We start from the raw sequence: 8,376 nt of genomic DNA, 5'->3' as shown, positions 1-8,376 counted from the left end.
AATCAACTTGACCGAATCACTTGAAAATGTATCAATTAGGTCAGATAGTCAATTGAGTTATTTGGCTATGTATAATATTTTGTGGATAGAAAAATGTTAATTAATTATTTCAAATTATTAAAATTATTTTTTATACATAAGTAAATTTAATATACTTTTAATTGAATTGTTTGAGTCTATTCATTTGTTGTTGACTTGACTCAATGGATATCCTATTGAAGTTGAGTTTTAGAGACTTGAACCTATGTTTTTAATTTTAGGGGTGGGGGTAATGGTGAAAGAATATCGCGTTTGGAGGTGGAAAAATCAATTTCTAGATGGTAAGAAAACACTTTTTTCCTTGGGCAATACTCGCTTCAGTTGTTTGTAGGGAAAAACCGTAACCAAACACCTAAAAATTGCATTTTCAAAGGAAATTTTTTTTTTTTTTTTTTTTTACATGCATTGATAAACCCTTTTTGAGTGTTGTAATACAAGCAATTTTCTTTTCAAGTTATTTTCATTTAAGTGGGCGAGTAATTTGAGTTGAGATGACTTATAGGAATCATTCGAGAATATTGGCTTGGATTACATCAGAGAAGTAGTCAAGTACCATATGGTTCGTGTATTGTGCGGACATTGCATGTCTCCTGGGAAAAGTCATGGTCTATGGACTGGGCAAAATCCAGATACGGGCCTAGTCCGCTGTCTACAGGGATACCCAGTTATAAAAAAAATAAAAAAAATGTACCACATAGACATTACGAATGATAAAGCTATGCTTGCTTTGAATACTCTCATTGAGGTGATGTCATAAGGGGTTGTGTGAGGTATTCCTGTTTATTGGTGAGCTCAACAATGGAACTTGGAGATCATCCAACCAAACACTTTCCGCCTCACCAGATGCTTGATTCTCGTACACGAAGTTGGTCTATTTTGGATCTTTTAATGAATTGTCACTCGACGATTACTCAAGATTGAATAGTGATAAGGTGTCTGGGCTAAGATATAGAGTCATCCTACACTCCCTTCGTTGAACACTGTATTCAACACTGAACTGATGTGGTAGTGCACAGATAACCACAGATTTCTTTCCTCGAGATATAAATAAAAAAAATCTAAGGTTCTCTATGCACCACCACATCATCTCAGTGTTGAACAGTGTAACAAAGGACGTTCAGCATTTTCATAAGATATAATGACGATGTACATGCAAAGTGAATGGTTGCATTCATGTGGTGCATCATTTGGCCCCATGCAGTCCCTGAGCTTTTTATTCAATTTTTTGAATGAATCATATCGTGAAAATTTCTTTAGTTAGAAATACGTCTATATTTTAGGTAGAATTAGGATCCAAAACGGTGTCTCATTCCCTATAGAATAATAACAATGCCTACGAGACAAGTTTGGATTGGTATTTAAAACACATTTGTGCATGCAGTCCTATGTGCCTTAAGTACGACCAAAACCTGTCAAGCAGACACGATATGCTGCTATTGGAACATGACACCAATCTTGAACGCCTCTCTTTTAATTATAGTGCTTCGAAGAATAATGATGGCTACTAGGATCGTAGAATGTGCTACACAGCATTCCAATCAATGGTCCTGACTTAGGGATCAAGTGAACATTATCTAAAGAGTTATGATAATTTAAAAAGTAAGATCTCGATGAAAAGTATCTATGGTTATAACACACATGTACAATGTTACTTCAGCATTATCATTCAAAAAATTATTAGGAAACTCCATTGTCTATTTCTTGGTTGATATTCAATCCAACGACTAGAAATCCTTATAATCATTCATACTTTATGTGGTGGTTCATCAAAGGATGGGACAATTGATAATGGAAAAAATCCAGCAGATTCCCACGTGGCATTTATGAGTAGTCATTGAAATATAGGGTCATGAGAGAATTGTGTATATGAAAAAAAACTTGGGAAAATTATTTAAAGGATCCTTGTAGAAGGATTTCTCTCTAAATAGTTTCTAAGTTTCGAACGGTTGCTTAACAGGACATTTAGTGACATTTTTTTCTTTCTAAATAGTCCCTCATACTGTCGAGTTCAAAAATTTTACTATCGAACTCAACACATTTTTATTTAGTATCGAGTTCAAAAAATTTAGTATCAAACTCACCATTATTTATTGTCGAGTTCAACACTTTTTTTTTATTTACTGTAGTACACGATGTTTTTTAATTACTGTCGAGTTTACCACTTATTAAATAAAAAGTGGCGAACTTGACACTAGTCAAATCCACCTATTTTCAATTTTTGAGTTTTTTTTTTTTTTTTACTAAAATTCATGGAAAGTGTAGATGCGCGATTCTTGAATTTCCAATAGTACTCTACGAAGGATTGGAGTTGCCATCATTTATATTTGTAAAAGGGTGTGAATGGTCACTCGATGCGCATGTTAGAAAAAATGTCATTTTTGACGTTTAGTGACTCTTGATGGATAAGATACCGATCTAACCTTGAGATCAGGGTAAGCGACTCAATTGGAGAAAATGAAAAGTGTTAGGCACCATTTTCTCCCCATCAAGGTAACTTCAACTCAACTCAGTCATTTTTGGATGAAAATACAAGATAAAATAAAAGTGTCACGTGTCAATAATTTGTATCTTAAGTAAGGATTTACTTTTTGCTCGATTATAGGATCATTTCATTAAAAGGGACGATCCTTATAAATCCTTAGCCTTAATTATATGTGTTTTTTTTTTAAGTATTGGCTATAGTTGTGGGTCCATTTTCATGAGTTGAGAGGGACCTGAATATCGGGTGCCTCAAAACAATTTAAGAGGTTTAAAAATCGATTTTGTTTGAAAATAGTTACAACCCCTATATTTTCAATCGAATCGAAGTCCGATCTACTAGAGATAGGAGAGGGAGAGCATCACATCCTATGTCTTTCTAAAAAGAAATTAAAGAGATGAGGGGATAGTAGAAGAGGGATATGGAGAGAGTAAAAAGAAAAGGGGGGTATGAATTCCTTTGACTCACCTTGAGACCTTTTCTTCCTTCTTCTTCTTCTATATCTTCTTCTTTGAGCTCTTGATGGAATATGAGAATATTTTTCTTTTAGATTAATGTGATAGAGTGAGAATGAAATAGAAGAGAGTTGAGGGGAAAGATTTTTAGTATGAGACTTAATACCCATTTTAAAAGGGAGAAGGGGTATTTATAGGTGTTTAGAGGATACTTTAGGAATGATATGGTGAAATGTTGGGAAAGTAGAAATGACATAGGTTTTGAAGGTGAGGGGTATGAAATTTAGAATTGGGAGGAGAGTAGTTGTGTAATGAGTGAAAATAGGTAATGTTTTGATCCAAATGGTCTGGATCTTACCTATCCGTTTGGATAGAGTGTTTGATGAGGTGAGATGGGTGATGTGTGATGGAGAGAATGAGGGTGTAAGGAGTTAAGTGTTTGATTGAGTGTTAAGTTGGTTGAAGAGGTGAGGTGTTTGGATTAGGAGAATGGGTTGTGTAAGGAGTCAGGTGTTTGGATTTTTAGGAAGATGTAGACACCCCAATTTGAGCGAGCCCCCACTCAAAAGGGCCCAAAAATACCAGATTTTCAATAAAATTAGTCAACAGGCCTAAAATGCCCAATTCATCGAAATGCAACGCTTTAATCGAACCAAAGGCCCATAAGGGATTAGTGGACCCATAAAAAAGGACTTGACCTACCCCCACCTTCACCGTTCCACTCTTGAAATCAAAAACACCCGATTTTCAATAAAATTCACTAATGGGCCTAAAAAGTCTGATTTGCCAATACGTGGCATTTTAATCAATTAAATGATTTCAAAAAATATCAAAAAAATGAATAAAATTAAAAAAACGAGACTTGAGATACCCACCACCTCCCATAACCTTCACCGCTCCGCTCCCGAATAAAAAATACCCTAAGCTCACCTGAGGCCCATAAACCTTCAACTTTCCTAAATCAATCTCTCACCTCCCCTCCTCTAACCTAAGTTCAACCCCATTTTACCTAAACCCTAAAACCTACCCACCATTAAAAATCCAATCCAAAATAACCCTAACCAATTCCTAAAACCTTAAAACTCTCCTAAAATCCAATCTCAACATTACTAAGCCCAAACCCATATCCAATGCATATCCAACCCATAACCCTAACCCACAAACCACCACCCACATCAAACCAATCATCAATTTTTCATCAAAAATGACACATGTCATCACCCCATCTCACCTCCCTCATCAAACCACCAACTCCCATTACCTTTCTCTAAAAAAATTAACTACCCCATTATTTTTTCTCTAAAAAAATCACATTAACCCACACCTTCCCCTAACCTACTATCATTACTCCCTACTAACCAACCATCACTTTTCTCTAATCTATCATTATCATTACCTACAAACCCATCTCTACAACCTAAACCTATACCCCTCCTCTCAAATCAAATACTCATTCTCTCTCATTAATTAATCTAAACCCTTAATCTCCACACATCTTGTCACATGTCACCATCTCCCTCACCCTCTTACACTCTCCATTCTCTTAAATCAAACACCACTCAATCACAATCATCATCTTAAACACCCATCATCTCACCTCACCAAACACTCCACCCAAATGAATTGGGTAGGATCCAAACCATTTGAGTCAAAAATCACTCATTTACCTTCATTAGACAACTACCATCATCCTAACTCTAAATTTCATATCCCCACCTTCAAAACTCATATTATTCTTTACTTTCCCAATATTTCACCCCATTATATCCCTAAAGTATTCTCTAAACTCCTATAAATACCCCCCTCATCTCCTAAAAAGGTAACCCCATAAGAAAAATCATTATCTTTCACTATCATACTCAACCCTTTAATCTCAACTCACAACTCACATCTCCACTCACCTCTCTACTCTCAACCCTCTTCTATTTTATTCTCACATTACTCTAAAGAATACATTATCATAACTCAATAAGGATTAAAATAAGAAGAAGAAGGATGAAGGAAAAGAATATCAAGTTAAGATCTCAAGGTGGGTCAAAAGAAGCATTGTACCCCTCTCTAATCATTCTTTTACTATCCCTTCCTCTCTTCACTTTTTTCTTTTAGAAAGTCTCTAAGTTGTTATGCTCTCGATTCCTTATCTCCAATAGATCGGACTTCGGTTCGATCGAAAGTATAAGGGTTGTAACCACCTTCAAAAATAAAAATATGATTTAAACCCATCATACCGTTTTGTGGCAACCGACATTCGGATTCTTCTCGACTCATGAGAATAGACCCGTAATAGAAACCAACACTTTTCAAAAAGTGTTACTGTAGACACCCCATTTTTGCACTCGCCTGATTAATCAACTCGTCAACCCGATCGCAATGATTCCCAATGATGGATGTGTATTCCATTACTTTATTTTGTTACCAGATGTGTTTCAGAAATCCAGATGAGGTATCTCGAATTGACAAAACCTTAGAAACCACACTACGCTAGGAAAATACGACTCCAGAAACATAGAAATCATCATCTTGCAGACCAAAAAGAAGCTTCACGATAAAAATCACTAAAAATTGACCAAATTACCAAAATACCCCTAACCTCAAAAAAACTCTAGAGCCTACGTTACGCTTAGGAAAATTCTCTCAAACACATAAAATAACAAATCAAAATCAAATAAATCATTTCACCAATTTTAACAGAATTCGACAAAAATTACGAAAATGCCCCTCATAAAGTTCACGTCCATTTCACACAAAAAATTTCATAAATAACACAAACTAATATTTCCATTGAATTTCTTACGAAAAATCGATTCTAAAACATCCTAGAACATTAAAAATCGACTTAAAACGTGAAAAGTCCTCTCCGGGGGCAAAACGGTAATTTCACAATTTTCATAATTAAAAAAATTTGAAATTAATAAATAAAACATTAAATAATTAAAGTGAAACATTAATGAAATTAATTTAAAATTTTGAACCGAAGAAATCAATCAATCGGATTTTCAAGTAAAATTGTTGAGGGTTCGTGAGATATTTCTTTAAGGACCCCTCCATTTAGGGGTCCAAAGAATTAAAGATATTTTAGAGGGGGGTTCTCCAAAAATTAAAAGTAAATCAAGCAAGACTGAAATCAAGGTATTAAAGTCAATCAAGTGAGACTAAAGTCAAAATTAAAGTTAATTAAGCAAGACTAAAGTTAAGATATTAAAAGTCAATCAATTAAGACTAAAGTCAAAACATTAAAAGTCAATCAAATAAGACCAAAAGTCATAATAGAGTTCTAATTAAATAATAACTCAATCTAATAGAGTTCTAACTTAAAAACAATTCTACCTAAAACAATTCTAATTAAAACAAAATCTACCTAAAACAAGTCTAACTAAAATACAACTCTAATTAAAAGAACTCTAATTAAATACTAACTCTATCAAAATCAACCCCTAAAAAAATCTATAAATAGAGGTGCTCACACCCTATTTTCGAATCAAATCATAAACCCTAAGAGAAGTAGGTCTAGAAGCCCCCATAGCATCCCATAAACCCTAGTTTTGGAGTCCCAACTCCTTACCTAACATCCCTCCTTCAATTTTAGCCTAGAAAACACCTAAAAGCCCTCCAAAAACACCCCCAAATCCGCAACAAACTTGAAGAGTTCAGATCCAAAAACAAGGAGATACCTTGATCTCGGAGATTCGAAGTCAAATCCGGAGACAGAACAAAGCAAGGGAGTACGGTACAAGGAGCTATTTTTGTCAGATCTGAGGGAGCAAAATCCTTGCTATCGGAAAGGTATAAAATTTTTATTTTTATTTTTATCTAGGTTTTTAGCAATGTGATTTATTTGGGAAGTTAGTAGAGACCAACTTTGGCCGGGCGGGGTTAGTGCCTAAAACCTTCCAACCCTGTAACGTGATCCCCGGACTCTTTTTCTCTTTCGTAGATTAGTTTGCTTTTTTTTAGAGTCAGTTGGTTCCTAGACCTTAACAACTAGGTGGCGACTCCCAAACCTCAAAGGTCAAAAGCGGATCCGCGCACCCCGCGGATCAAGGGCGCTTTCAGTTACTTCCAAGGCTAGGTCCATGTAAGGATCATCTCCTTCAATGAGATGATTCTTATAGGATAAAGCCGATAGTAAATCCCTACTTGGGTACAACTTATCGACATGTGGCACTTTAATTTAATTTTTTTTTTACATTCAAAAATGACCAAATTGAGTTGAGATTACCACCATTTGGTGGGGAGAAAAAGTTGCCTGACACCTTCCCTTTTCTCCAACCGAACTACTTACCCCGATCTCGAAGTTGATCGGTATCTTATCCATCGAGAGTCACTATGTGCTAAAAATGACACATTTTTTCGAAAATGTACTCGGGTGACCATTCACACCCTTTTTCAAATATGAATGGTGGTGACTCCAAATTTTAGTAGAAGTGAACTTGAAAATCTCAGATCATGCATCTATAGAAGGTTAAGGGGATGATGACATATGTTAAAAAAAATGGGGAGATGAGGTGATTAGATGAATTGATTGGTGAGAGTAGGTATTTGATTGAAGATGAAGAGTATGGGTTAGGTTTGTGAGAATGATTTTGTAATTAATGATGAAAGGAGGTGTGGGTTGTGATGTGAGTTTGTGGAGTATTTAGATAAAGGCGTAAGGGATATGGGTTGTGATGTGGGTGGTTGGCTGGTTAGAGAAGGGTGAAGTGGGTAGGTTAGGGAAGGGTATGGGTTGAGATGATTTTTAGAGAGAGAGATGATGTAGATAGATGAATTGTTAAAGAAAAGTGATTGAGGTAAGTAGTTAGATGAGAGAGGTGAGTTGGAGTAATGAATTGGTGATCAAGATGGTGGTTGGTTGATATGGATAGTGGTTTGTAGGTTAGATATGCATTTGATATGGATTTAGGCTTTGGAGTACTGGGCTTGGGTTTTGGGAAGGGCTTTAGGTTATTTGGAATTGGTTAGGGTCATTTTAGAGTGAATTTTTTAGGGTAAGGTATGCTTTAAGATTTAAATGATATGAGATTGAATTTAGGTTATGCATTTCTAGTGAATTGAGGGTTCGTGGGCTTTAAACGGGCTTAGGGTTTTTTCAGATTCGGAGGTGGAGCGGTGAGGGTAATGGAAGGTGGTGGGTATCCCAAGTCTCATTTTACATTTATTTATCTTTTTAAGGACTTTAAAAATCATCGAATCAATCAAAATATCATGTTTTGTCAAATTGGGCCATAGAGGCTGTTGGTGAATTTTATTAAAAATTTAGCATTTTTTATTTCGGGGGGCAGAGCGATGAAGGTTGAGAAGGTGTAGGGTAAGTCAAGTCCTTTTGGTGAGTCCATTAGACCCTTAAAGGGCTTAGGGACCTTAATTTGATCAAAATGTCACTTTTTTAATTATTTGGACCTT

The sequence above is a fragment of the Akebia trifoliata genome, chromosome 8, assembly GCF_017979445.1.
Source record: "Akebia trifoliata isolate Shusen 1 chromosome 8, ASM1797944v1, whole genome shotgun sequence".
NCBI classification, from domain to species: Eukaryota; Viridiplantae; Streptophyta; class Magnoliopsida; order Ranunculales; family Lardizabalaceae; genus Akebia; species Akebia trifoliata.
The sequence above is the reverse complement of the archived record's forward strand: the minus strand, read 5'-3'. Positions refer to the sequence as shown.